The sequence below is a fragment of the Heterodontus francisci genome, chromosome 3 (assembly GCF_036365525.1).
Source record: "Heterodontus francisci isolate sHetFra1 chromosome 3, sHetFra1.hap1, whole genome shotgun sequence".
NCBI classification, from domain to species: Eukaryota; Metazoa; Chordata; class Chondrichthyes; order Heterodontiformes; family Heterodontidae; genus Heterodontus; species Heterodontus francisci.
Genome location: NC_090373.1, coordinates 88,176,743 through 88,204,696, shown reverse-complemented (window position 1 = coordinate 88,204,696; position 27,954 = coordinate 88,176,743). Strand labels below are relative to the sequence as shown.

At 44.4% G+C, this 27,954-nt stretch overlaps 1 long non-coding RNA gene across 3 annotated transcripts; it reads left to right on the top strand.

The window, feature by feature from the left end:
• Positions 1–895: 895 nt before the first annotated feature.
• LOC137352450 (uncharacterized) lies at positions 896–27,707 on the top strand. 3 transcript variants are annotated; one of them, XR_010969718.1, is made up of 5 exons: positions 896–1,086; positions 1,300–1,348; positions 14,700–14,907; positions 20,753–20,810; positions 24,441–27,707. It is a non-coding gene; the product is annotated as an uncharacterized lncRNA (long non-coding RNA). The 3 variants fall into 3 exon arrangements; XR_010969717.1 differs by lacking the exon at positions 14,700–14,907; XR_010969716.1 differs by lacking the exons at positions 896–1,086; positions 14,700–14,907 and having other exon boundaries at positions 1,109–1,348.
• Positions 27,708–27,954: the final 247 nt, after the last annotated feature.

Sequence of the window (27,954 nt, the reverse complement as noted above, 5' to 3'; positions counted from 1 at the left end):
TTTTCTGTATTTACGACCAACTGGAAAAGAAACGTCTATGTATGCTCTATATTTCTTTCAGTATTTTCTATTTCAAGTGGAGGCAGGACATCTATAAAAGAACACAAAGGTACCACTAATCATAAAGCTGCTCATACAGAACATTCTGTTCAAGTACTGTTACTGATTTTTTTCTTTGCAAAGTTCAGCCAACAGAGACTAGGCTGTTTAGACAGTGGGTTTGAGAAACTGGCATTCCTGGACAGTGTTATTGTACTATTTATAAATGGTGCCTGAATGCGCTTCAATAGTGTGGCGTCACATCTGCAGTAATTATATGCAAATTTGTTTTGCATTTGTAGTGTATATGTGCAACGGTTAAAAAGAGGCTGCTAAAACCTTTGCCCCACAACACTGTGCAACCTACATTTTCCATCCTGGCTACTTTGCTGTGTTCCCACCTGTGTTCCTGGTCCACGATACACTTTGTTTGGGGGTTAACGGTACTGTATCATCTCATAAGACAGCCTATGACAGTTGCCTCAGCTCAGAGCAGAAATAGAGATATGCTGTCAGCGTTCTGTTTTTCTTCACGGTATAAAAAAAGGTAATAAAAAAGCTTATAAAATAAGATTTTATTGAAATTATTCTGTTCAGAAATGTTGTTATTCGATAAAATGTGGTTGACTGACATTGCTTGCCACCTGCTGTGACAAATACCATGATGATCATGTGAATCTCAGCCTCTATAATCAGAATGTCTGGTCTTGCATGCCAATTTATGATGGCAACTTGACTTTAATCAGCAACAAACCCACGTGACATCGCCGAAAAGGCCCCTCCCTAATGCAGACACTCCTTAGCTCCTAATTAAACCATGGCCTTTCCTACTCCTCCAACAAGATTACAAGTCTCTCACAATTGTGCTCTGAATGTAATGGAGCCATTGTAGAAATCCAGATAATAGATTCCAAGGACCTGCAGCTGGTTTCTGACGTGCGCAACTGACTTTAATTATCCCTCTGCCTCTGAGCTCAATTGACTTGGCCCTGGTTTATAAACCTCCTCTGTTCAAATACTGCTGTGGAAAGCAGAGGCGCAAAGAAAGTAAGTACATGGAATGATGAAATGTCAGGCAAAGATGTAGAGATAATTAAATAAAGTAAGCTGATAAAATGTAACTGAAATGGGGACAAAAAAAAATTCCAGTAAAAAATGCAGCGGTAGACATTTAAACAATCAATCACCAATTTATCCGTTTGGATGCTTTAGTGAGAAGGTTGATTAAAACTAACACACTGTGGCACTGATTCAATTTAGAAGAGCACGCGGAGGCAGCCACCTAAAGCAGACACCAGATTGGACACAGGTAAGTGCCAGATCTGATTTTTTTTAAATAGCATACTAAATGTCACTCTCAAATAAATCTCATTGCCTGGGACGCAAACTTATAAACAACCCTTTTGTAATAGCTTGATACATATCTCAGCCATGTTCATGTTTTTAGATAGCAGCTTCAGATGTTTAATGGTTCACTACCCGTATTTCAAACATATCTGGAGATATAAAGGTCAAATGATGAAATGTTTTCTGTTTCTTTAATTAGAGGCTAGAAGGTTAAATATGTTTTCTTAAGGAAGTGTAAAAAAGTCAGTAAATAGGCCCCGTAGGTGATTTCACAGTAGTTTTTCTACTATAAATGTTCTGATGAATTCCCCAGTGGCTCAGCAAGTTTACAAAGTGAGTCAGTGAACCATACAGATCACAAAGGACTCAAGTTCAATCTTCTGTCTATGTGGAATTAGCTGATCTCAGTCAGCGTTTCATTTGAGGTGCTACAACTGAACTCACCATCCAACTCCCACACACCAACCCCCTCCCCGGGATTGGAAAAGGGAATGTCAGCCAGGATGTCTACTTCTGATACTTTTCCAGCAATCCCTGCTGGAAAGTGTGAGTGATGTCTTCTGTGGTTGAACAGCCAGCTGTCACTGGCAAAGCTCACGTGGTTTCATTTTTTTGTCAGCTGGTTATCTGATATACACAAAAGTGTATTTATGACCCCTCAGAATATTGCTACTTGCCTCAGCAAAAAGGTGACATGTATCTTCACAACCTTGCAACCTGTTCCTCTCAGATTCTCTAATCGAAGCAAGGCTGGGAATAGGGTCTAACATCTACTTCATCAAGTCAACCTTTCAAATAGGTACCAGCCACATTGGAGGAGGAAAACAAGACGGAAAGCACCTTTATATCCCTCCAGCCTCAGCCTCAACCATACGGGAAACCAGAAAAATCCCAGAGGAACACCATATTTAAGAGTCTGTAAATCAAGCTCCTGATAACTCTGGACCTATCTATAGGGTTTCTACTGCTCAGTATAGAATGCACAATTTCTCCCTTAGAGACACAGGATATTGGAAAAGCAATGTGACAGTAGTGAGGCAGTGTCCTTCCTGATAGCTGCGAATCTGCTTTCACCTGGCAGGAAAGCTTCGTGCCGTCGGTGCTCAGGTCTGGGTTAAAAGGCAGTCAGGGTCCCAGTGTTGTAAAAGGACATTGATTTGCATTAATTCATGAGACTTCCTCCTGCCTGCTTCAACAATAAAATATTGGCGTAGGTTCCAGGTTTGAGTAACCAAGGAGAAATACAGTACAAATATTTCACTACTCTCCCTGAAATGAAGGAGCTGTATGTTTTTTTTTAAATCTGTTGCTTTGTTACAGTGTAGTCAAGCAATGATTATAATTAATGTTGCACAATGTTGTTGACGAATTGTATGTGTCACCCACTGACATGGAAATAGTTCCTTACATTATATATTTACCCACCTAAAAACCATGACTGAGGGTTATCCATACAGGTTATAAATTAACAATTCCCCTCCTTAGACAACAGATGCCTGCTTTTCTCTGCTTTGCACCCAGGGAATGCTCAATACCAGGGTGAAAAACAGGGATAAAAAGAGGTGGAAACCATGTTACTGGATCTGTGCCTGGTTGGTGTTCCTCCAGAATTTCTCTGTTTTCCTGTGTATTAAGGTGTATTAAGTATTAGTAGAGTTTATCAGTATTAATAAGGTTTATTAACATTAGTAAGGTTTATTAATAGTAGTAAGGTTTATTAGTATAGGTAAAGGTTTATTAGCAATGGCAAAGTTCTTAACTAACATATAAAGGAATGGCAGGGCTGCTCCAATCTCTAGAGTGCACATCTTGTGCTATGTGGCAACTCCAGGATGCTTCTCATCCTGAATAACCATAAGTGCAAGAAGAGTTATCAGTTGCAGCAGCTTGAGCTCCGGGTTTCAGAACTTGAGCAGCAGCTGGCGACACTGCGGTGCATTCGTGAGGATGAGAGCTTCATGGATAACACATTTATAGATGTGGTCCCCCTACAGCTTAAGAGTATGCAAGGAGAGAGAGAATGGGTGACCACCAGATAGTCAAAAAGAAATAGGCAGGTAGTGCAGGAGATCCCTGATTGCGTCTCACTCTCCAACAGGTATTCAATAATGAATACTAAGGAAGGTAACGGTTCATCTGGGGAGTGTGGCCAGAGCCAAAGCCATGGCACCATGGGTGATTCAGCTGCACAGGGGGACACAAAGAATACTGAAACAGCAATAGTGATAGAAGATTCAATAGTCAGGGGAATGGACAGACATTTCTGTGGCCGCAGATGTGAATCCAGGATGGTGTGTTGCCTCCCTAGTGCCAGGGTCAAGGATGTCACCGAACCGCTGCAGAGCATCCTGAAGGGGGAGGGTGAGCAGTCAGCAGTCGTGGTCCACATTGGCACCAATGACATAGGGAGGAAGAGGGATGTGGTCATGCACAAAGTGTTCAGTGAGCTAGGTAAGGAATTAGCATGCAGGACCTCAAAAATAGTAATCTCTGGATTACTCCCAAAACCACGTGCGTGAGTATAGAAATATAAGGATTGTGCAGATGAATGCATGGCTGGAAAGATGGTGCAGGAGGGAGGGCTTTAGATTCCTGGGACACTAGGATCAGTTCTGGAGTAGCTGGGACCTGTACAGGCTGGATGGGTTGCACCTGAATAGAGCTGGGACAAATTTCCTGCGGGGCAATTTGCTAGTGCTATTGGGGAGGGTTTAAATGAACTTGTCAGGGGTGGGGGAACCAGGAGGAAATGTCAGAGAGGAATACCAAGGTGCACAGAATACTAGCAGAGATAGATAGCACTAGAGTAGAGAATAGTAAGTTATAAGATGGGGTCAGAGTAAGGGAGAAAGTAATAAAGTCCAAATCAGTGTTAATATGCATGTATGTGAATGCACGGAGTGTAGTTAATAAGATTGGTGAGTTACAGGTGCAGATTAACATGTGGAAATATGATGTTGTGGCTATAACAGAGACCTGGCTCAAAGAAAGGCAAGACTGGGTATTATATATTCCTGGATACAAGGTGTTCAGGAAAGATAGGAAAGGGAAAAGGGGGAAGGGATGGTGGTATTGATTAAGGAGAGCATTGCAATGCTGGAGAAAAAGGATGTCCCAGAGGGGTTGAGGACAGAATCAATTTGGCTAGAGCTAAGGAATAAAAAAGGTGCAGTTACATTGCTCAGTGTTGTCTATAGGCCACCAGCTAGAGGGAAGGATGTGGAGGAACACATTTGCAAGGAAATTACAGGGAGGTGCAAAAATTATTGGGTAGTTATAATGGGAGACTTTAATTATCCAAACATAGACTGGGATAGCAGTAGTGTAAAGGGCAGTGAGGGGCAAGAGTTCGGAGAGTGCATTCAGGAAAATTTTCTACAGCTGTATGTTTCTAGTCCAATGGGAAAGGAGGCACTGCTAGACCTGGTTCTTGAGAATGAGGTGGGCCAAGTGGATCAAGTATCAGTAGGAGAGCATTTAGAAGACAGCGATCATTGTATCATAAGATTTAGGCTGACTATGGAAAAGGACAGAACAATCCAGAGTAAGAATAATTAACTGGGGGAAAGCCAACTTCAATGCGGTGGTGGTGGAGTAGTGGTAATGTCACTGGACTGGTAGCCCGGAGGCCCAGGCTAATGCTCTGCAGACATGGGTTTGAATCCCACCACGGCAGATGGTGAAATTTGAATTCAGTTAATAAATCTCGAATTTAAAAAAAAGCTAGTCCATTGTGACCATGAAACCATTGTCGATTGTTGTAAAAACCCATCTGGTTCACTAATGTCCTTTCGGGAAGGAAATCTGCTGTCCTTACCTGGTCTGGCCTACATGTGACTCCAGACCCACAGCAATGTGGTTGACTCTTAAAATGCCCTCTGAAATGGCCACTCAGTTCTAGGGCAATTAGGGATGGGCAATAAATGTGACGCAAAAATAAATGTGAGCAACGCTCACATCCCATGAACGAATTTAAAAAAAGGGGCTAAGAATGGATCTGGGACAAATAAATTGGAGGTAAAGATTGGCAGGAAAACTGAAAGCTGAACAATGAAGAGATAGTTTAGGCACAGTCTAGTATGTTCCTTCGAGGGGGAAAGGTAGGATAAACAAATCCAGAGCTTACTGGATGACAAAAGAGATAGAGATCAAGATAAAGAAGAAAAAGTGTGTTTATGACAGAGGCCAGGTAGAGAATACTATTGAGAACCAGGCTGAATATCAATATCAGGTGCAGAGGGGAAGTAAAAAAGCAAATAAGAGCAGCAAGAGAGTATGAACAGGGGATGGCAGCTAACATAAAAGGGAATCCCAAAGTTTTCTAGAGACATGTGAATAGTGAAAGGGAGGTAAAAGGAGGAGTGAGGCCGATGAGGGACCAACAAGGGGAATTGCACATGGTGGCAGAGGGCATTCTGAGGTATTAAATGAATACTTTGCATCTGGCTTTACCAGGAAGCACATGCAGCCCAGGCAATGATGAAAGAGGAGGTAATACAGACACTAGAAGGGTTTAAAATTGATAAGGAGGAGGTGTTGGATAGGCTGTCTGTACTTAAAGTGGATAAGGCACCAGGACCACATAAGATGCATCCAAGGATACTGAGGGAAATGAGGGTGGAAATCGCAGAGACACTGGCCATAATATTTCTGCCCTCCTTAGACTCAGGGGTGGTGCCAGAGGACTGGAGAACTGCAAATGTTACATCCTTGTTCTAAAAAGGGTGTAAAGATAAGCCCAGCAACTATAGGCCAGGCAGTTTAACCTCGGTGGTGGGGAAAATTCTAGAAAGATTAATTCGGGACAAAATTAATTGTTACATGGACAAATTCGGGTTAATTAAAGAAAGCCAGATTTCTTAAGGGAAAATCATGTTTAACTAACTTGCTGGAGTTTATTGAGGTCGTATCAGGGAGTTGATGAGGGTGATGCTGTTGATGTGGTGTACATGGACTTTCAAAAGGCGTTTGATATGGTGCCACACAACAGACTTGTGAGCAAAGTTATAGCTCATAGAATAAATGGGACAGTAGCAACATGGATATGGAATGAGCTGAGTGACAGAAAACAAAGAGTAGCGGCTAATGGATGTTTTTCTGGCTGGAGGAAAGTTTATAGTGGAGTTCTCCAGGGATCAGTGTTGAGACCCTTGCTTTTTCTGTTATATATTAATGACCTAGTCCTTGGTGTACAGAGCACAATCGAACGTTTGCAGATGACACGAAACTTGGAAGCATCGTGAACCGTGAGGAAGATAGTGTGGAACTTCAAAAGGACATAGACAAGTTGGTGGAATGGGCGGACAGGAGGCAGATGAAGTTCAATTCAGAGAAATGTGAAGTGATTCATTTTGGTAGGAAGAACATGGAAAGACAATATAAAATAAAGGGAACACTCTAAAGGGAGTGCAGGAGCAGAGGGACCTGTGTGTATATGTGCATAAGCCATTGAAGATGGCAGGACAGGTTGAGAGAGTGGTTAATAAAGTATACAGTATCCTAGGCTTTATTAATAGGGGCATAGAATACAAGAGCAAGGAGGTTATGTTGAACTTGTATAAGACACTAGTTTGGCCTCAGCTGGAGTATTGCATCCAGTTCTGGGAACCGCACTTTAGGAAAGGTGTGAAGGTGTTAGAAAGGGTGCAGAAAAGATTCACGAGACTGGTTCCAGGAATGAGGACCTTCAGTTATGAACATAGATTGGAGAATCTGGGACTGTTTTCCTTGAAAAAGCGAAGGCTGAATGGAAATTTGATAAAGGTATTCAAAACCATGAGGGGTCTGGACAGAGTAGATAGGGAGAAACTGCTCCCACTCGTGAAAGGATCGAAAACAAGAGGGCACAGATTTCAAGTAATTGGTAAAAGAAGCAAAAGTGACTTTTTCATGCAGCGAGTGGTTAAGGTCTGGAATGCGCTGCCAGAGAGTGTGTTGGAGGCAGGTTCAATTGAAGCTTTCAAAAGGGAACTGGACTGTTATATGAAAAGGAAGAATGTGCAGGGTTACGGGGAGAAGATGGGGGAATGTCACTAGGTGAATTGCTCATTCAGAGAGCTGGTGCAGACATGATGAGCCGAATGATCTGCTTCTTTGCTGTAACAATTCTGTTATTCTGTGATTGAGGCTGTAGGGATATAAAGCTGCTTTCTGCCTGACTTTGATCTTCCAACAGTTTCTGGTTACCTCTGAGAAAGGATGACCAGAAGAAGCAGGTGTTAGACCCTGTGCTCAGGCCAATTTAGATCAGAGGAATGCTCATGGAGGTGACTATATTCGTATGACTGGGGAATCAGTTATAATTCGATGTTGAGGTTAACAAACTATTCAACATCTTCAGCTGATTCAGTGTGAATGGTTGTGATGCCACCAGGAATGGATCTCTCAGGGCAAGAGTTAAATATGTGGGTGGTGGTCTGACTTGGATGGCCACAGTCACAATTTGAGCTGGTCCTCATGTTCCACTTGTGGAACAAGTGGCCACATCTTCACTGGCCCATCCTCAAGTGGTGAGGGTTGTCCAGATTTTCCGTGGGAGGTTGAAACCTGGGACTTCACTCTGGTCAGTTACCAGGAGGTGCGCCATTGAGAGGTGGGGCTGTCATCAGTTTGGGGCGTGGAGTGCTGGTGGGACGTGGAGTGTGTTCCAGTCGGGGCTACGAGATTTCCAGCTTGTGCAGGGAGGTTTTTTTAGTTCATGTATCAATGAGAGTGTTTCATTAGCTGTCAGCTGGTGGTGTTCTTTGAGGAGAATGTTTTTCCTGTGGACATCAGGAGGTTCAGTGTGTGCTAGCACATGAAGCCACTTGAGCTGTGTTGCTCTCAAAGTTCCAGAAATAAACCTCATGATTTCCCGGAGGTGGATATCTATCATGTTTGTGTGACGGCTCCTGAGCCAGATTGAGCAGCAGTATTCTGCTGTTGGGTAGACCGGGGTGAGTGAAGCTGTGTGTAGTGTGTTGGCTGTGCTTCCCAGATGGTACCCGCCAGTTTTCTTATTAGATTCACTCTCGTCTTGACCATGGCTCTGGTGTTCTGGAGGTGTTGCCGGTGGTTCAATGTATGGTCATGAGTGATGCCAAGGTATTTTGCTGGTGAGTGAGTGGTCGGTCGCAGAACTGGACGTGAAGTTCTTCCCTGGCCTTCGAGTTGTTCAGGTGGAAGGCTGAAACGACAGTCTAGTTCAGGTGGAAGGCTGAAATGACAGTGGGAGGCGGTGGCATAGTGGTATTGTCACTGGACTAGTAACCCAGAGACCCAGGGTATTGCTCTGGGGACATGGGTTCAAATCCCACCACAGCAGAAGGTGGAATTTGATTTCAGTTAATAAACCTGGAATTAAAAAAGCTAGTCTAAAGATGGCCATGAAACCATTGATCACTAATGTCCTTTAGGGAAGGAAACCTGCTGTCCTTACCTGGTCTGGCCTACATGTGACTCCAGACCCAGAGCAATATGGTTCATTCTTACATGCCCTCTGAAATGGCCTAGCAAGCCACTCAGTTGTATCTAACCGCGACAAAGTCAATAAAAAGGAATGAAACCGGACGGACCACCCGGCATCGACTTAGGCACCAGAAACGACAATGGCAAACCCAGCCCTGTTGACCCTGAAAAGTCCTGCCAAAGTTAGGAGAGCTGTCCCACAGACTAGTCAAGCAACAGCCTGACATAGTCATACGGAATCATACCTGACAAACAATATCCCAGACACTGCCATTACCATCCCTGGGTATGTCCTGTCCCACCTGCAGGACAGACCCAGTAGAGGTGGTGGCACAGTGGTATACAGTAGGGAGGGAGTTGCCCTGGGAGTCCTCAACATCGACTCTGGACCCCATGAAATCTCATGGCATCAGGTCAAACATGGACAAGGAAGCCTCCTGCTGATTACCACCTCCCTCAGCTGATGAGTCAGTACTCCTCCATGTTGAAGAGCACTTGGAGGAAGCACTGAGGGTGGTAAGGGCACAGAATGTACGCTGGGTGGGGAACTTCAATGTACATCACCAAGAGTGGCTTGGTAGCACCATTACTGACCGAACTGGCCAGGTCCTAAAGGACATATCTGCTAGACTGGGTATGTGGCAGGTGGTGAGGGAACCAACAAGAGGGGAAAACATACTTGATCTCGACCTCACCAATCAGCCTGCCGCAGATGCATCTGTCCATGACAGTATTGGTAGGAGTGACCACCGCACAGTCGTTGTGGAGACGAAGTCCTGCCTTCACATTGAAGATACCCTCCTTCGTGCTGTGTGGCACGATCACCATGCTAAAGGGGATAGATTTCGAACAGATCTAGCAATGCAAAACTGGGCATCCGTGAGGTGCTGTGGGCCATCAGCAGCAGCAGAATTGTACTCAACCACAATCTGTAACCTCATGGCCCGGCATATCCCCCACTCTACCATTACCATCAAGCCAGGAGACCAACCCTGGTTGAATGAAGAGTGCAGGAGGGCATGCCAGGAGCAGAACCAGGCATACCTCAAAATGAGGTGTCAACCTGGTGAAGCTACAAGACAGGACTATCTGCTTGCCAAACTGCATAAGCAGCATGCGATAGACAGAGCTAAGTGATCCCATAACCAACGGATCAGATCTAAGCTCTGCAGTCCTGCCACATCCAGCCATGAATGGTGGTGGACCATTAAACACAAATATCCCTATCCTCAATGATGGGGGAGCCCATCACATCAGTGCAAAAGATAAGGCTGAAGCATTTGCAACAATCTTCAGCCAGAAGTGCCAAGTTGATGATCCATCTCGGCCCCTTCCTGAAGTCCCCAGCATCACAGATGCCAGTCTTCAGCCAATTCGATTCACTCCACGTGATATCAAGAAACAACTGAAGGCACTGGATACTGCAAAAGCTATGGGCCCTGACAATATTCCGGCAATAGTACTGAAGACCTGTGTTCCAGAACTTGCCGCGCCCCTAGCCAAGCTGTTCCAGTACAGCTACAACACTGGCATCTACCCGGCAAAGTGGAAAATTGCCCAGGTAAGTGTTGTACACAAAAAGCAGGACAAGTCCAACCAGGCCAATTACCGCCCCATCAGCCTACTCTCAATCATCAGTAAAGTGATGGAAGGTGTCATCAACAGTGCCATCAAGCGGCACTTGCTTAGCAATAACCTGCTCAGTGACGCTCAGTTTGGGTTCCGCCAGGGCCACTCAGCTCCTGACCTCATTACAGCCTTGGTTCAAACATGGACAAAAGAGCTGAACTCAAGAGGTGAGGTGAGAGTGACTGCCCTTGACATCAAGGCAGCATTTGACCGAGTATGGCATCAAGGAGCCCTAGCAAAACTGGAGTCAATGGGAATCAGGGGAAAACCCTCCACTGGCTGGAGTCATACCTAGCACAAAGGAAGATGGTTGTGGTTGTTGGAGGTCAATCATCTGAGCTCCAGGACATCACTGCAGGAGTTCCTCAGGGTAGTGTCCTAGGCCCAACCATCTTCAGCTGCTTCATCAATGACCTTCCTTCAATGATAAGGTCAGAAGTGGGGATGTTCGTTGATGATTGCACGATGTTCAGCACCATTCGTGACTCCTCAGATACTGAATGCAGCAAGACCTGGACAATATATAGGCTTGGGCTGATAAGTGGCAAGTCATATTCACGCCACACAAGTGCCAGGCAATGACCATCTCCAACAAGAGAGAATCTAGCCATCTCCCCTTGACATTCAATGACATTACCATCACTGAATCCCCCACTATCAACATCCTAGGGGCTACCATTGACCAGAAACTGAACTGGAGTAGCCATATAAATACCGTGGCTACAAGAGCAGGTCAGAGGCTAGGAATCCTGAGGCGAGTAACTCACCTCCTGACTCCCCAAAGCCTGTCCACCATCTACAAGGCACAAGTCAGGAGTGTGATGGAATACTCTCCACTTGCCTGGATGGGTGCAGCTCCAACACTCAAGAAGCTCGACACCATCCAGGACAAAGCAGCCCGCTTGATTGGCACCCCATCTACAAACATTCATTCCCTTCAACACCGACGCACAGTAGCAGCAGTGTGTACCATCTACAAGATGCACTGCAGCAACGCACCAAGGGTCCTCAGACAGCACCTTCCAAACCCGTGACCTCTACCCACTAGAAGGACAAGGGCAGCAAATGCATGGGAACACCACCACCTGCAAGTTCCCCTCCAAGTTACACACCATCCTGACTTGGAACTATATCGCCATTCCTTCACTGTCACTGGGTCAAAATCCTGGAACTCCCTTCCTAACAACACTGTGGGTGTACCTACCCCACATGGACTGCAGCGGTTCAAGAAGACAGCTCACCACCACCTTCTCAAGGGCAATTAGGGATGGGCAATAAATGCTGGCCTAGCCAGCGATGCCCACATCCCATGAATGAATAAAAAAAAATTGGTGGGAGTCTCTCTTTTCTATAGTCGTCTTCCAGAGAACATCGATCTTCAATGAGTGTTTTCTCAATGTCCTGAAGTTCTTTAGCCTGGAAAGCCAGGGCCAAGTCGTTGGCAGATATGAAAAGCCGTGACTTTGTGGAACGGAGGTCACTTTTATCCATACTGAAGAGGGCCAGTGCGAGAACTGATCCCTGTGGGAGCCCATTGTAGGTCATGCGTGAATGGCTGATTTGATCTCCAAGGTTCAAATGGTCAGTTTCTGATTATGGAGTTGATTAGTTTCAGGGTTTTCACACAGCAGATGCTTTTGGAGAGTTTCAGCATCATGCCTGTCCACCACACTGTGTCATAGGCACAGGATAAGTTAACAAAGGCAGTTCCTGTCTTCAGGCCTTTCTGAAATCCAGCCTTAATATGTGAGGTCAGTGTCAGGACCTGCTCAGAGCATTTGCCGTCTGTGCAATAACCTGCCTGTTGGGGAGGGGAGCGGGCATCACTGCTTCCAGGACGGGACTCCGTCTGTTTAGCAGGAGGCGTTCCAGGACCGTATATGTTATTGAGAGCAGGACAATGGGGCAGTAGCTGCATGGGTCATCGAGTGGTTTCCCTGGCTTGGCAATGGCCACTATCTTAGATTGACGCCAGATGTTTGGAATGATGCCTGTGCTATGGATGTTGGTAAATAGCTTTGCTAGTCACTTCCTTCTCCGTGATCCGATGTTCTTCAGGAATTCTGGGTAAATCTCATCGACTCCTGCTGCTTTGCCTGGCTTGGTAGCCAACAGGGCAATGGAGGGGGGAGACAGCAACCTTCATGTGGTCCTTCTATTAAAGTAGGTTTTCCAACTGGAAAGCCTGCAAACTATTGCTGTCAAGAAGGCGACTGAACCCCGGTCACCAGGGTCCCTGTCCAAGCAGTAAAAGCTCACTTGAAAATGGTGGTGATAAAGGTGTCACCTTTGTTCTGTGGCAAGGAATAACATTCTGAAGGTTAGAGGCTTTTTGGCTGCTGCTTTTGGGCAGTAGACAGTATCCAGAAGACCAAGTCACCAGCCACTGTGGGCTTGGGGGGATCCCTCCTCCATGGGAAATTTGTGGCCGATTGAGGGCCTTGGCTAGGAAGCAATGCACTTCCCAGGAACCCCGTCCCCCTGGGATTTACAACCACACCCCGCCCCCCCACCCCAATTTCCCTCTTCCGGACTGGCCCCGGCGACCCTGCTTCAATTAACTGAGGTCCAGGGTTCAGCATGGAACTGGGTCCAAGGCCTCTGCAATACCGGCAGTGGCCACCGCTCCAGTAGCACTGTTGATTCTGCTGAGCCACCGGCCCTGTGATTGGCCGACAGCTCTTGGAGGCGGGATTCCCGTTTTAAAGGGACAGGGATCCCAGTACGGGCCACTTAACCGCCAAAACATCAGAAGATCACTCCGGGGGCACTAAAAGGCCGACGCGGCTATCCCCCTGCCCACCCACCCCTCCATCCCCTCACCATTTCAGCCCGGTGCCAGGAGCTCCACTTCCTCCAGAAAATGCAGCCCGCAAAGCTAGTGCCTTAGTTCTACAGCAGAGGCATGTTGTTCAAAATCTGATTAGGAGATTGCTTTATTTTTCTATTCTGCAATCTCCAAGCCTCGACAGACACTTTTCTATCCTTTCCACTGACACTAAACCCCGTCAGGATCAGGGCTCTAATGCATGTGCCCCTGTGCTATGTACATGGGCCAAGACAGGTTATGTTCCCTCAAAGCTGCATGGCTACGTAGCAATCCAAGAGTTCCCACGTAGGCTGTGCACAAGTTGGCCCTGTTAAGTTACTGTGCATGCGTAAAGGGGCCACATACTAAAATAAATCGCCCGCGCACTACATTGAAGACAGGTACTCCCGGAACTGTGCACAAGAACATTTGCTCGAGTAACAGAAAAAAGATAACACAAAAGAAATAAATGAAATTACATTGGCATATTCAGAATCTGTGCTTTTGGATTACTGCTGCCTTAAGAGGTTAATATTTTAGTCAGCTGAAATGAATAACCTTGCCAAATTTTATTTATTAATGGAGTATATAAATGCTGTTGTTGGGCTTCAAAGGAACATGTCTTTCCTGTGTGCCAATACTTATTTCCAAAGGAATAAGTAAATAATTGTTGTGATATTGTCCTTAAGGAAGTTATTTCTATACAGAGAGAGGGAATTCCATTTACAATGTATTAGTAGATTTGTATGAATAGGAAGGGGGTAGGCAGGTGAGCACAATATTTGTATTCTCTCAGCTTACCCCTGAGACTTAGCCTGGTTTATTGTTCATTACAGTTTTATTGTAGATCCAGTTAGACACTTGTGACAAATATGAGAAAGCAGTTTGGTGGTACAGCTGGATGACCTGACAGTCGAGGTTCCCACACTTCGAAGGAAACAGAGTCTCTTTAACCATAGACTCGGTCTGAGGAAACGGCTGCAGGCACTTGAGGGACAGGCTGTCTAGGGATAAGGGGGACAAATGTGCCAACTATAATTAAACTTTTATTGTGTAACTATTTGCTTTAAGCCCAAGTAAGGAGAAATGACCTTGATGCCAATTGTGACAGTACGGGAATAACTGTCTCTTGTCCCAGCAGTTTGCAAAGTGCAAGGTAAGGCATGCTTGGGCCAGAAACTTTTAACTGATACAGCAGTTTATTTTTTTCTGCACAGCTGTACAATGTGAAATGCAGGTACAGGATTTTCCTTCTGGATTTAATGATACCCAAGATTGCTTCTTGTGGTATATATGTGCTATTACAGCACAGGTCAATTCCAACACATTGGGATTGAGTGCAACTCTGTTAAATGTACAATATACTACACAAAGAACATTCCTTCTTCCTATCATAGGGCTCATTGCCACATCATTCAAACTTTCACAGGATCCACAGAAGGTATCAAGTTTCTCCAAAACTCACATCCGTGTGTTGGGTGTAAAACCACCTATCAGCCATGGTGAAGAAGCACTGGATGGTTCAATGGGCTAAAATGCTGCCCTTTCACCACTGAAACCTGAGTTTGGATCCAGTTCAGACTGGTAGTATTTAAACTCCTCTGTATTCCAGCTAATCTACATTGGTCCAACATTAGGTAAGTGTATGTCATTTCAGTCAGGTCCTACTTGATACAAATCCCCAGCAGAATACTGTCATAGTTCAGCACCGATTGGCAATAAGTTAGCAACACTATTAATGCTATGTTTTTGCTGCACCAAAGAATACAATATCAGTTCAATACTTTGCATCACATCAGCAGGAATCTGTGCTTCTGCTGCTCATGGATGATAGGTGAAATTGTGAAACTAGCTAAGAGGAAAAAGGAAGCATACATAAGGTCTAGGCGGCTGAAGAAAGACGAAGCTTTGGAAGAATATCGGGAATGTAGGACCAATCTGAAACGAGGAATTAAGAGGGCTAAAAGGGGTCATGAAATATCTTTAGCAAACAGGGTTAAGGAAAATCCCAAAGCCTTTTATTCATATATAAGGAGAAAGAGGGTATCTAGAGAAAGGATTGGCCCGCTCAAGGACAAAGGAGGAAAATTATGCGTGGAGTCAGAGAAAATGGGTGAGATTCTAAACGAGTACTTTGCATCGGTATTCACCGAGGAGAGGGACATGACGGATGTTGAGGTTCGGGACAGATGTTTGATTACTCTAGGTCAAGTCGGCATAAGGAGGGAGGAAGTGTTGGGTATTCTAAAAGGCATTAAGGTGGACAAGTCCCCAGGTCCGGATGGGATCTATCCCAGGTTACTGAGGGAAGCGAGAGAGGAAATAGCTGGGGCCTTAACAGATATCTTTGCAGCATCCTTAAACACGGGTGAGGTCCCGGAGGACTGGAGAATTGCTAATGTTGTCCCCTTGTTTAAGAAGGGTAGCAGGGATAATCCAGGTAATTATAGACCGGTGAGCCTGACGTCAGTGGTAGGGAAGCTGCTGGAGAAGATACTAAGGGATAGGATCTATTCCCATTTGGAAGAAAATGGGCTTATCAGTGATAGGCAACATGGTTTTGTGCAGGGAAGGTCATGTCTTACCAACTTAATAGAATTCTTTGAGGAAGTGACAAAGTTGATTGATGAGGGAAGGGCTGTAGATGTCATATACATGGACTTCAGTAAGGCGTTTGATAAGGTTCCCCATGGTAGGTTGATGGAGAAAGTGAAGTCGTATGGGGCCCAGGGTGTACTAGCTAGATGGATAAAGAACTGGCTGGGCAACAGGAGACAGAGAGTAGCAGTGGAAGGGAGTTTCTCAAAATGGAGACGTGTGACCAGTGGTGTTCCACAGGGATCCATGCTGGGACCACTGTTGTTTGTGATATACATAAATGATTTGGAGGAAAGTGTAGGTGGTCTGATTAGCAAGTTTGCAGACGACACTAAGATTGGTGGAGTAGCAGATAGTGAAGGGGACTGTCAGAGAATACAGCAGAATATAGATAGATTGGAGAGTTGGGCAGAGAAATGGCAGATGGAGTTCAATCCGGGCAAATGCGAGGTGATGCATTTTGGAAGATCCAATTCAAGAGTGAACTATACAATAAATGGAAAAGTCCTGGGGAAAATTGATGTACAGAGAGATTTGGGTGTTCAGGTCCATTGTTCCCTGAAGGTGGCAACGCAGGTCAATAGAGTGGTCAAGAAGGCATACGGCATGCTTTTCTTCATCGGACGGGGTATTGAGTACAAGAGTTGGCAGGTCATGTTATAAGTTGTATAAGACTTTGGTTCGGCCACATTTGGAATACTGCGTGCAGTTGTGGTCGCCACATTACCAAAAGGATGTAGATGCTTTGGAGAGGGTGCAGAGGAGGTTCACCAGGATGTTGCCTGGTATGGAGGGCGCTAGCTATGAAGAGAAGTTGAGTAGATTAGGATTATTTTCATTAGAAAGACGGAGGTTGAGGGGGGACCTGATTGAGGTGTACAAAATCATGAGAGGTATAGACAGGGTGGATAGCAAGAAGCTTTTTCCCAGAGTGGGGGATTCAATTACTAGGGGTCACGAGTTCAAAGTGAGAGGGGAAAAGTTTAGGGGGGATATGCGTGGAAAGTTCTTTACGCAGAGGGTGGTGGGTGCCTGGAACGCGTTGCCTGCGGAGGTGGTAGGCGTGGGCACAATAGCGTCTTTTAAGATGTATCTAGACAGATACATGAATGGGCAGGAAGTAAAGAGATACAGACCCTTAGAAAATAGGCGACAGGTTTAGATAGAGGATCTGGATTGGCGCAGGCTTGGAGGGCCGAAGGGCCTGTTCCTGTGCTGTAATTTTCTTTGTTCTATTAGCACTGCTGTGACATTCAGGAGGCAGATTTGTGCATATGTCAAACAGGTGGAAGGAGCATTTATCCATTAGGCTATGGTTGCCAAGATAGTCTGCCTGTTATGAAAGGAATTTAAGTATGAGCAAATTATTAGCTGTAGCAAATGTATAAATGTCAGAAAACATGGGTAAATGTTCACCTTCACAGTGTGGGCAGTTATTTCAGTGGATTGAAAATCAGGCAGCTCCTATAACAGGCAGGTAATCCACACCACTAGATTATTAGCCGAGTGGTGAAGACAAAAAATTATCCCATTAAAGATTACAAAGTTAAGGAGTAAGAAAAAAAATGAACGATTTTCACTCAAAGGCCAGTAGAGTCTTTGTGACATCATTCACATGCAAGTTAACAACTCCAAGCACAACTTCTACACCATCTCTCCCAACCCTCTACTGCCTGTACGTGGTCAGGCTGCTCCTCAACTGCTTGTACCTGTACGTGGTCAGGCTGCTCTTCTACTGCCTGTACACGGTCAGGCTGCTCTTCTACTGCCTGTGCATGGTCAGGCTGCTCCTCTACTGCCTGTATGTGTTCAGGTTGCTTCTCTACTGCCTGTGCATGGTCAATTTTGCTCCTCTACTGCCTGAGTGTGGTCAGGTTGCTCTTCTACTGCCTGTACATGTCAGGCTGCTCCTCCACTGCCTGTGTGTGGTTAGGTTGCTCCTCTACTGCCTGTGCGTGGTCAATTTTGCTACTCTACTGCCTGTGCGCATTCAGGCTGCTCCTCTACTGCCTGTGCATGTTCAGGCTGCTCCTCTTCTGCCTGTGTGCAGTCCGGCTCTGCTCTACTGCCTGTGTGTGGTCAGGCTGCTCTTCCACTGCCTGTGTACAGTCCGGCTGCTCCTCTACTGCCTGTGCATGGTCAGGCTGCTTGTCTGACAACCAGTCTTGGATGAGCAGCAATTTCCTCCAGTTAAAAAAAAACAGAAGATGCTGCAGATACCCAGCTGGTCTGGCAGCATCTGTTGAGAGAAAAACAGAGTTAATGTTTAAGGTCGATGACCTTTAACCACTTCTGACTTTGTTTCTCTCTTCACAGAAGATGCCAGACCTGCTGTGTATTTCCAGCATTTCTGTTTTTATTTCAAATTTCCAGCATCTGCAATATTTTGCTTTTGTACTCCAGTTAAACATTGGGAATTCTGAAGCCATCATCTTCGCGCCCGCTACGAGCTCCTAGCCACCACCTCCAACCACCCCACCAGCTATTGTCTCAGAATGCTCACAGCCTCGGTGTCCTATTTGACCCTTAGCTGAGCTTCTGACTCCATATCCTCTCCATCACAAAGACCACCTACCTCCACCTCCATAATATCTTGCCTATCACTTACCTGCCTGAGCCCATCTGCTGCTGAAACCCTCACCCATGCTTTTGGCACCTTTGCTTTCATTTATTCCAATGGATTCCTTCCATACTGCACCTTCAGATCATCCAAAACTCTTGCTGCCCATATCCTAATCTGTACCAAGTCCCATTCACTCATCATCCTTGTCCTGGTTCACTTAACGCTGGATGTTGGTCCCCCAATGCTTCTAATTTAAAATTCCCAACTTTGTATATAAATCCCTTCATGGCTGTGACCTTCCCTATCTCTGTAACATATGACCTTCAGTCCCACACCCGCCACCCCCCAGGGAACCCTCTGTTCCTCTAACTCTGGCTTCTTATGCATCCCCCTTCCTTCTAGGATGGGAATTAATGATTGTGCCTTCAGCTGCCTAGGCCCCAATCTCTGACATTCCCTCCCTAAACTCCTTTGTCTCTCAACCTCCCTTTCCTCCTTTAAGAGCCCCCTTAAAATAAACTTCTTTGACCAAGCTTTCAGTCACATATCCTAATGATCCCTAATTTGCCGTCAAAATGACAGGGAGGCTAATAACTAATAACATTTGACATTATTTATACACAATTACTACAGAAAGTTCAGGTGAGGCCAGATGCGGGGTAAATAGTGGAAGTCTTGAAGTTACTGTCTCAGAGGGGTCATTTTGCTGTTAGCTTCATAAGAACTGCATCTCGCACCTGGCTCACCATTGAATGGTATGAAGTTGTTGTAGTTCCACGGCAGATACAAATTAAACTCGCCACACATACAGCTGGTCTGAAGTGATGCTAACAGCCTGTTTTGGAACCATTTAAGGTCTGAGCATATTTATTTAAATCTGTATTAGCTGTCAGAGATTCTTTCAATGCTGGGCTAATTCTTGATTACTGCCAATCAAACAATTGGTGCTGAAAATTAACTATTACAAGTGTAGAGCCTCACTCCTTTAGGTTTTAATTGTTGTTGGATATATGAAAAATGTGATTTTTTTTTTTTACTTTTCCTTTCCTTCACTCTATTTCCCTTTCAGTACCTGACTGGATTTTGAATTCACCCACTGTGATTTACACCTTCTTCTCAGTCCTTGTATTATTCATTTCGCAATTCTTCAAGCTGATTGGTTAAGGAGATACACAGTTGTTTGCCCTGTTCACTCAGGCCCCAGATACCCTGTTTCGCTCACTGAAATGTCATTGCTCAAACTGCCAGCAACTTGTGGTGCAAAATATTGTTGAGATTAAATGAGCAAGGACAAGTCTAACTATCAGCAAATCCATTAGATACACTCCTATGGCAAATTATGGACCATCATCTCCTTCATTGACTCCAAGTCCATTTTCTGTCTGATTACACTTCCGTGAGGTGAATTGGGATTTTTTTTCTGTATTAAAGGCATTTCATAAATGCGAGTTGTTGTTGTTGAATAGGGTATTGGGATGACCACTGAAGCGGACAGTATAAGTAGATTCAGAAAACAATGTTTGGATAGAGGGATTGGTGAGAACGTGGGTAAATTAGATGGATTGCTGAAAAAGGGACAGAGCTGTTGGCCTTTTTCTATTCCTTATTATTCTTATTAAAGTAAGAGGGACATCTCAGATCTTTCACTTTAACTCCTTAATCTTTTTTGGTGGAGTTTTGCATTGGCTGTTTTATGCTGCAGCCAATAGGATTTTATTGATGTGATACTACCTGTAAGAGCAACAATTTGTCTCTGCTCATTTTATACTGTAAGTTTGACATTTAGCAAAGGGGCCCTCATCCTAGCTGCAGATAAAAGCATCAGAAGAGATTGACCATGACTGGTATGAGAAATGGAAGTGTCAGACAAGAGCAGAAGGAAGCTAGAGTTAGAAAGGCATATCATTGAGATAGTGTATTGCAGCCTAATACCAGGTGGAAAAACCAGAGTGGTTTTAAGTTCCCAGCCTTGCCATCGTGTCACCTTAATGTGCTTAAAATTCATCAAATTTTTTTTTTTGGGGGGGGGCAATTTTCTGAGGGAATCTTGTCTGGTGCTAGTGCCAACACTTAGTGGAAAATTTTGGGACTGTGCCTGCAAGGTCCCCTACCGCCAGCACTTACTCGGAAATTATCCCCTAAAAGAACACTTTTTCATATAATTGAAGCCTCACTTTCTGAGGATATTACAAACATGACTTTTATTTACTATAAATACTATTATTCAGACATGTAGCTCAATACAGCAACAGCAATATGTCTTTATTGAAGGAAATGTAAATTTATCTTAACAACCAAACATTCACAACATTTTTTTTCAGAAATGAAAACGAAAGGCAGAAAGTTAATGGATGAGCCTGGAAGACAGAGGAAACAAAGGTTAGAAAATAAAAAAATAGTTTGGCAGTGCTCAAGGGTATCTACTTCAATGCAAGGAGTATAGCAAATAAAACAGATGAGCTGAGGGCACAGATAGATACATGGCAGTATGATATCATAGTTATTACAGAATCATGGCTTAAGGAGGGACAGGAATGGCAGCTCAATTTTCCTGGTTACAGGATTTTCAGATGCGATAGAAAGGAGGGGGAGTGGCTATTTTGGTCAAGGAAACTAATACTGCTGTGAGGAGGGATGATATCATGGAAGGTTCTTCAAATGGATTTAGCTAAGGAACAAAAAAAGGGCTATCACACTCCTGGGAGTGTATTATAGACCCCCAAACAGTCAGAGGGAGATAAAAGAGCAGATATGTAGGCAAATCTCTGAGAAGTGCAAGAACAATAGGGCAGTAATAGTAGGGGATTTTAATTACCTCAATATTAACTGGGATAGTTTTAGTGTGAAAGGAATTGAGGGAGCAGAATTATTGAGGTGCATTCATGAGAACGTTTTTGCCCAGTATGTAGCATGTCCAAAAAGAAAGGGCGCAGTTTTAGACTTCGTTTTAGGAAATGAAGATGGGCAGGTGGAAGGAGTGGCAGTGGGAGAGCATTTTGGTAGAGATCATAATTCAGTCAGTTTTAACATAATCATGGAAAAGGACAGGAGTTAGAGGTCTCAATTGGGGCAAGGCCAATTTTACTAAACTGAGGAGTGATTTAGCAAAAGTGGACAGGAAACAGCTACTTGAAGGTAAATCAGTGTCAGAACAATGGGAGGCATTCAAGGAGGAGATTCAAAGGGTTCAGAGTAAACATGTTCCCACAAGGAAAAAGGATGAGACAGCCAAATCTAGAGCCCCATGGATGTCAAGGAGCCTGCAGGGTAAGATAAGGCAAAAAAGGAAAGCTTATGTCCAACACCGAGAACTCAATACGCCAGAAAGTCAAGAGGAGTATAGAAAGTGGAGGGGTGAAATCAAAAAGGAAATTAGGAAAGTAAAGAGAGGGCATGAAAGAATATTGGCAAGCAAAATCAAGGTGAACCCAAAGATGTTTTATCAATACATTAAGAGTAAGAGGATAACTAAGGAGAGTGTGGGGCCCATAAAAGACCAAAAAGGTAACTTCTGTGTAGGGGCAGAAGATGTTGGTATGGTTCTTAATGAATACTTTGCGTCTGTCTTCACAAAAGAGGAGGACGATGCATATATTGTAGTTAAGGAGGAGCAGTGTGAGGTATTGGATGTGATAAATATAGGGAGTGAGGAAGTATTAATGGGACTAGCATCCTTGAAAGTTGATAAATCACCAGGGCCAGATGAAATGTACCCTAGGCTGTTAAAAGAAGCAAGAGAGGAAGTAGCAGAAGGTCTGACCATCATTTTCCAGTCCTCACTGGAGTGGTGTCAGAGGATCGGAGAACTGCTAACGTTGAACCTCTGTTTAAAAAGGGAGCGAAGGATAGACCGAATAATTACAGGCCAGTCAATCTAACCTCAGTAGTGGGCAAATTATTGGAATCTATTCTGAGAGACAGGATAAACTGTCATTTAGAAAGGCACAGGTTAGTCAAGGATAGTCAGCATGGATTTGTTAAGGGAAGATCTTGTTTGACCAACTTGATCGAATTTTTTGAAGAAGTAACAATGATGAGGGTAGTGCTGTTGATGTGGTCTACATGGATTTTAGCAAGGCTTTTGACAAGGTCCCACATGGCAGACGGGTTAAAAAAATAAAATCTCATGGGATCCAGGGAAATGCAGCAAGGTGGATACAGAATTGGCTCAGTGGCAAAAGGAAACAAAAGGTAATTGTTGATGGGTGTTTTAGTGACTGGAGGGTTGTTTCCAGTGGCATTCCGCAGAGCTCAGTACAGGGTCCCCTGCTTTTTGTGATAAATTAACGATTTGAACATAAATGTAGGAGGCATGATCAAGGGTGATAGATATAGGACAGATGTGAGAGGTAGTTTCTTTACTCAGAGAGTAGTAAGGGCGTGGAACGCCCTGCCTGCAGCAGTAGTAGATTCGCCAACTTTAAGGGCATTTAAGTGGTCATTGGATAGACATATGGATGAAAATGGAATAGTGTAGGTCAGATGGTTTCACAGGTCGGCGCAACATCGAGGGCCGAAGGGCCTGTACTGCGCTGTAATGTTCTAAAAAAAAAGACGTTTGCAGACGACACAAAGATTGGCCGTGTGGTAGATAGCGAGGAGGATAACTGTAGGTTGCTGGAAGATATTGATGGCCTGGTCAGATGGCCAGAAAAGTGGCAAATGGAATTCAACCTGGAGAAGTGTGAGGTGATGCATTTGGGGAGGTCAAACAAGGCAAAGGAATTCACGATAAATGGGAAAATACTGAGGGGTAGAGGAAGCGAGGGACCTTGGAGTGAATGCCCACAGATCCCTGAAGGTAGCAGGACAGGTCGATAAGGTGGTTAAGAAGACATATGGAATCCTTTCCTTTATTAGCCGAGGTATAGAATACAAGAGCAGGGAGGTTATGCTGGAACTTTATAACTCATTGGTTAGGCCATAACTTGAGTACTGTGTGCAGTTCTGGTCATCTCATTACAGAAAGGATGTAATTGCACTAGAGAGGGTACAAAGGAGTTTTACGAGGATGTTGCCAGGACTGGAAAAATGCAGCTATGAGGAAAGATTGGATAGGCTGGGGTTGTTCTCCTTGGAGCAGAGAAGGCTGAGGGGGGATCTGATTGAGATGTACAAAATTATGAATAGCCTGGATAGACTGGACGTGAAGGGTCTATTCACCTTAGCAGAGAGGTCAATGACGAGGGGGCATAGATTTAAAAGTGATTGGTAGAAAAATTAGAGGGGAGATGAGGAAAAACCTTTTCACCCAGCGGGTGGTGGGGGTCTGGAACCCACTGCCTGAAAGGGTAATTAAGGTAGAGACCCTCAACTCATTCAAAAGGAGTCTGGATATGCACCTCAAGTGCCGTAATCTGCAGGGCTATGGACCAAATGCTGGAAGAAAATGCTGGATTAGAATAGGTGGATTGTTTCTCGGCCGGCACAGACACGATTGGCTAAGTGGCCTCTTTTTGTGCCTTAAACTTTCTATGATTCTATGATTTCTATGATTCTTTAAAACTAGTGTCAAGAAAACCCCATATGCCAAATGAGAAATATTAATTTCATCGGTTGAAACTTACATAGACTTTTAACAGAAAAAATCCTACAGTGACTTTTAAAAAACTAGCAGCCAAGATGGCCACTGCAATTTGCATCTGAAATATCAGAAGATTGAACTGGAGACAAAAGTCTAACAAGAAGCCCAGCTAAAACAATGCTTTGGCTATCTGTGCAGATTACCCAGATCATTCTCATTAGCGGGCCATTCAAAGTCATCCTGAGGCATTCATAAGTGGAGACATCCCCCCAGGTGAAAAACACTGACAACCCACTTGTGACAGCTTTTGGGTTTTAGACTTTTGATTTTAGACCTCATTAAAAACAAAGGAGCCATGTGACTGGCCATTTCTGAAAAAACAGAAGTTTTGTTACACTCAAAGAAGACAAGTAGAAACTGAGACCACAGCAGCAGAGAAAGTTGTAGGCTTCCCTTTCTCTCACTCTCTCTTTCTCTCTCCCCAGAAAACATCAAGTTTGGAAACCATCTGTGACTGTGGACCCTCCGAGCCTACTGACTGCTACAGCCAGCGACTAGGAGAAGACAGCCAACTACAATTCTGCCTTCAAGAAAACCCTGAGCAAAGCAGGACATCCACAAAGTACACTTTGACCAGCGAAACTTCAAGAATACAGCTTCAGCCAGAGGATTACCAGATCATTCACTTCACAGACTGTGTATTTAAGTTCCATTTATTCTGGACTTTAATCCAACCACCAAATATATTTTTCCCTCTGTAATCTATTTGTGTGTGTGAATTCGTGTGTTCTCGTGTGAATGCGTGCGTGAATGTGTAACGTAGATTTTAGTATTTTTAAATCGGGGTTAGAATGTTAAGTATAATAAATTTATCTCTTTCTTGTTTAAACTCAAGAAAACCTGTCGAATTGGCTCTTTAAAGATCACAGTAAAGGAAAAAGGTAAAACACTCACAGAGGTGGTAAGCACAACTACTGTTTAAAAGGAATAAACCCTGTTGCGGTCAAATAAGAAGAAAGGCAAGGCAGGTAACTGAGACCCCTCTTCACATGGACGTAACACTAGTTAGGAAAGTTAACAAAGAACTAGGAAAGCCACCTGTTGCTAGTCTCAAAGTCAGATAGATTTAGAATAGCACTGGGTCAAGGCTGAGATTCTCTTCCGTAATCCCACCCCAAATCAGGTGGGATAGTGACAAAGAATTAAGTAAAATTCAGGCACTAACGGTTATCACCACCTCATTTCCTGACCTGTATTTTCCTCCTCCAGCCCTGCAGACACCGTTGCTGGCCACTCCTTCGTCACCTGCCACATATGGCAGGGCTTTGTTACCCAGTGTATTTCCCTCCCATTCACCTGTATTATTGCTGCTTCCCAGGGCTGCCATTGAGAAGGTGGAATTGGGAGCTGAAAGCAGAAGCAATGGCTGTGACGTTCCCCTATGAAGAAAAAGGGACTTGTAGTGGCCTTCACTTCCTCCATTTGTATCCCACCATGGTCAGTATGTTGCTGTTGAAGGCCTCAGTCTTGGCTGAAGCCTTTGGTGGGAAAAGTCTCCTCCAATCTTCAGAGTGCCTCTGCCCCTTGGAAGTCCAACACCGGCTCTCATGGTGTTGCAGTGTCACCAGTGCAGTACCATCACGATCCTACTTTTAGCACTGGTGAGCTCCCTCTTTGTGGCAGGAATCTTTGCGGGAGCCTGCCAGGCATTAGAGGAAAATAAACTCACTGTTTTAAAAAATAACTTTGGCGACCCAGTTTACATTTTAGACATTTCTGAATAGCTGTCTCAAGAATTGCATGAGTGATCACGTACAAAATAAATTAATTAGTAACTTTGGGACATAAACTTTGCAATGTTGTAATATATGAACCACCCAGTCCCTTCAGAATCATGGATTACCACCACCTACACTCACCCAGTGGATCATTTCAACAGATCCTACAATTCCTGTTATTCATTATACATTCCAGTGAAAGTCACAATACTGTAATATTGGGCTTACAATTCACACAATGTTTTCTTGCTGTTAATACAGTGTTATATTTTGAATGTCCAGTCTTTGAAACCAATGGCACTGATTTCAACAAATATATCTCAGATATTGCTTACTACTGGGACTGGATAGAGAAGCCGGTTACCAAGAGGATTGCTGTTTGCTTGCCTGCTGTACTGTCACCTAGTGATTAGATCAGCTTATTGCAAAATTTCAGAAAGTTGATAATTTCTATCTTCGTGCTCTTCCCGCTAGAATAGTGTGAAGCAGCGGAAGGATTCGTGGTCTGACAGAATGCTTCTTCCATGGCTATTATTATTTTTACACTAGGCCTCAGGATCCTATACAGGAGGAGAGTTTTTAGGGCCTCCCACAACCCATACAGTGAGGTGGGGCCTGGGGAGGGCACTCACACCCACTTAGGAAATTGACAAGACCAGCCGCCAGTTTTGTACCCTACCTGATTTTTCTTCGCTTTGGAGTGAATGGAAAGTTAAGCCCTCTTGTGTTAGTCTGTCCTTTTTTCAGGAGTGACTGAGATTGCTGTGGAGTATGCCGTGGGGAATTTTGTCTTGTAGGCCTTTTAGAAGGGGCACAGGTTTTTTGGTATGTTCCTATTTCTAGTTGGAGGCCGCTCAGCATATGCTTGAACTGGCATACGACTACATATGATTGCACCTGTTATTGGGGGAGGGTTGCATTTTCACCATATCAATGAGTTGCATTTTCTTGCTGCTGGCAGAGTTATGTTAATCTGTGCACCTGAGGGAGACCCTGGGTCAATTCTAGGAGACAAGAGATTAAGGTCTAGGAGAATTTCAATGTTGGTCATGGCCTTCATGCATCTCAGAATGCTGTCCAGAATGGAAGAAAACTCACCTCTCTAGGGTCCAAGTCATGGCATAGATCAAATATATTTTAGACCATGCCCCAATAACCTTTAGTTTAGTTTAGTTTAGAGATACAGCACTGATACAGGCCCTTCGGCCCACCGAGTCTGTGCCGACCATCAAGCACCCATTTATACTAATCCTACACTAATTCCATATTCCTACCACATCCCCACCTGCCCATATATTTCCCTACCACCTACCTATACTAGGGGCAATTTATAATAGCCAATTTACCTATCAACCTGCAAGTCTTTGGCACTTGCTCTGATCAGCCTGTCAAATCTCCTCCAATACTGGTATCTCAATTTCGCTCCCCTAGGTCATATTGTCAAGTCTACTGTGGGTAATGACTACGGCATTCTCAGGGAATATATAATCACCTACACCTCCAGACTCAGGTGAGCTAAAGCACAGAGTAATGGATGTAAAAACCCAACACAAGAAACAAAGGTTATACAGCATGAATTCAGCATGGAGAGCAGGTGCAGTTTAGAATTTTAACATCAAAATGGAATAAGAAAAAAACACAGACAGTGGGAAAGAAACATGCGTTTGATCAACTTGAAGGTAAAATAAACTGTGACATAAACTTGTGATTAAGCACCTGTTATATTAAAGGTTTTCTTTCAAATTAAGCATTAATAAAAAGGCTCAAGAACATATTAAACTACCTAAAACTCTTGTCTGTACCATTTCATCTGTGCAGAACTGTATTTGTTTATTTTAAATGGGTTGATGCACCAAGCTGTTACACCATGGGGCTGGTTTTACTGCCCTCTCTACTCCTCCAGCTTCTCCCCAAAGGGGCTACAATTGTACCAGTCCAGTTGTGCCAGATGTTCATGCCCCAGATCATTAATGTGGCCCATGGCACCACCCACTCCTCCACACACACACCCCCCCCCCCCCCCCCCCCCCGCCACCCGCAACAGCATAAGCCTATTTCAGGCCTCAAATGTCTCCAGCTATAATCCTGGCCACCAGCCTCAGGGCTTTCTCACTGCTGCAGGATAGCAATAGGCAGAAGGCCCCAAGGCCCAAAGATCTGCTGGCAAAGTATTAAGATATGTCAACCTTACCTTGGGACTTCTCTTCGGCCTGTTGCTGGG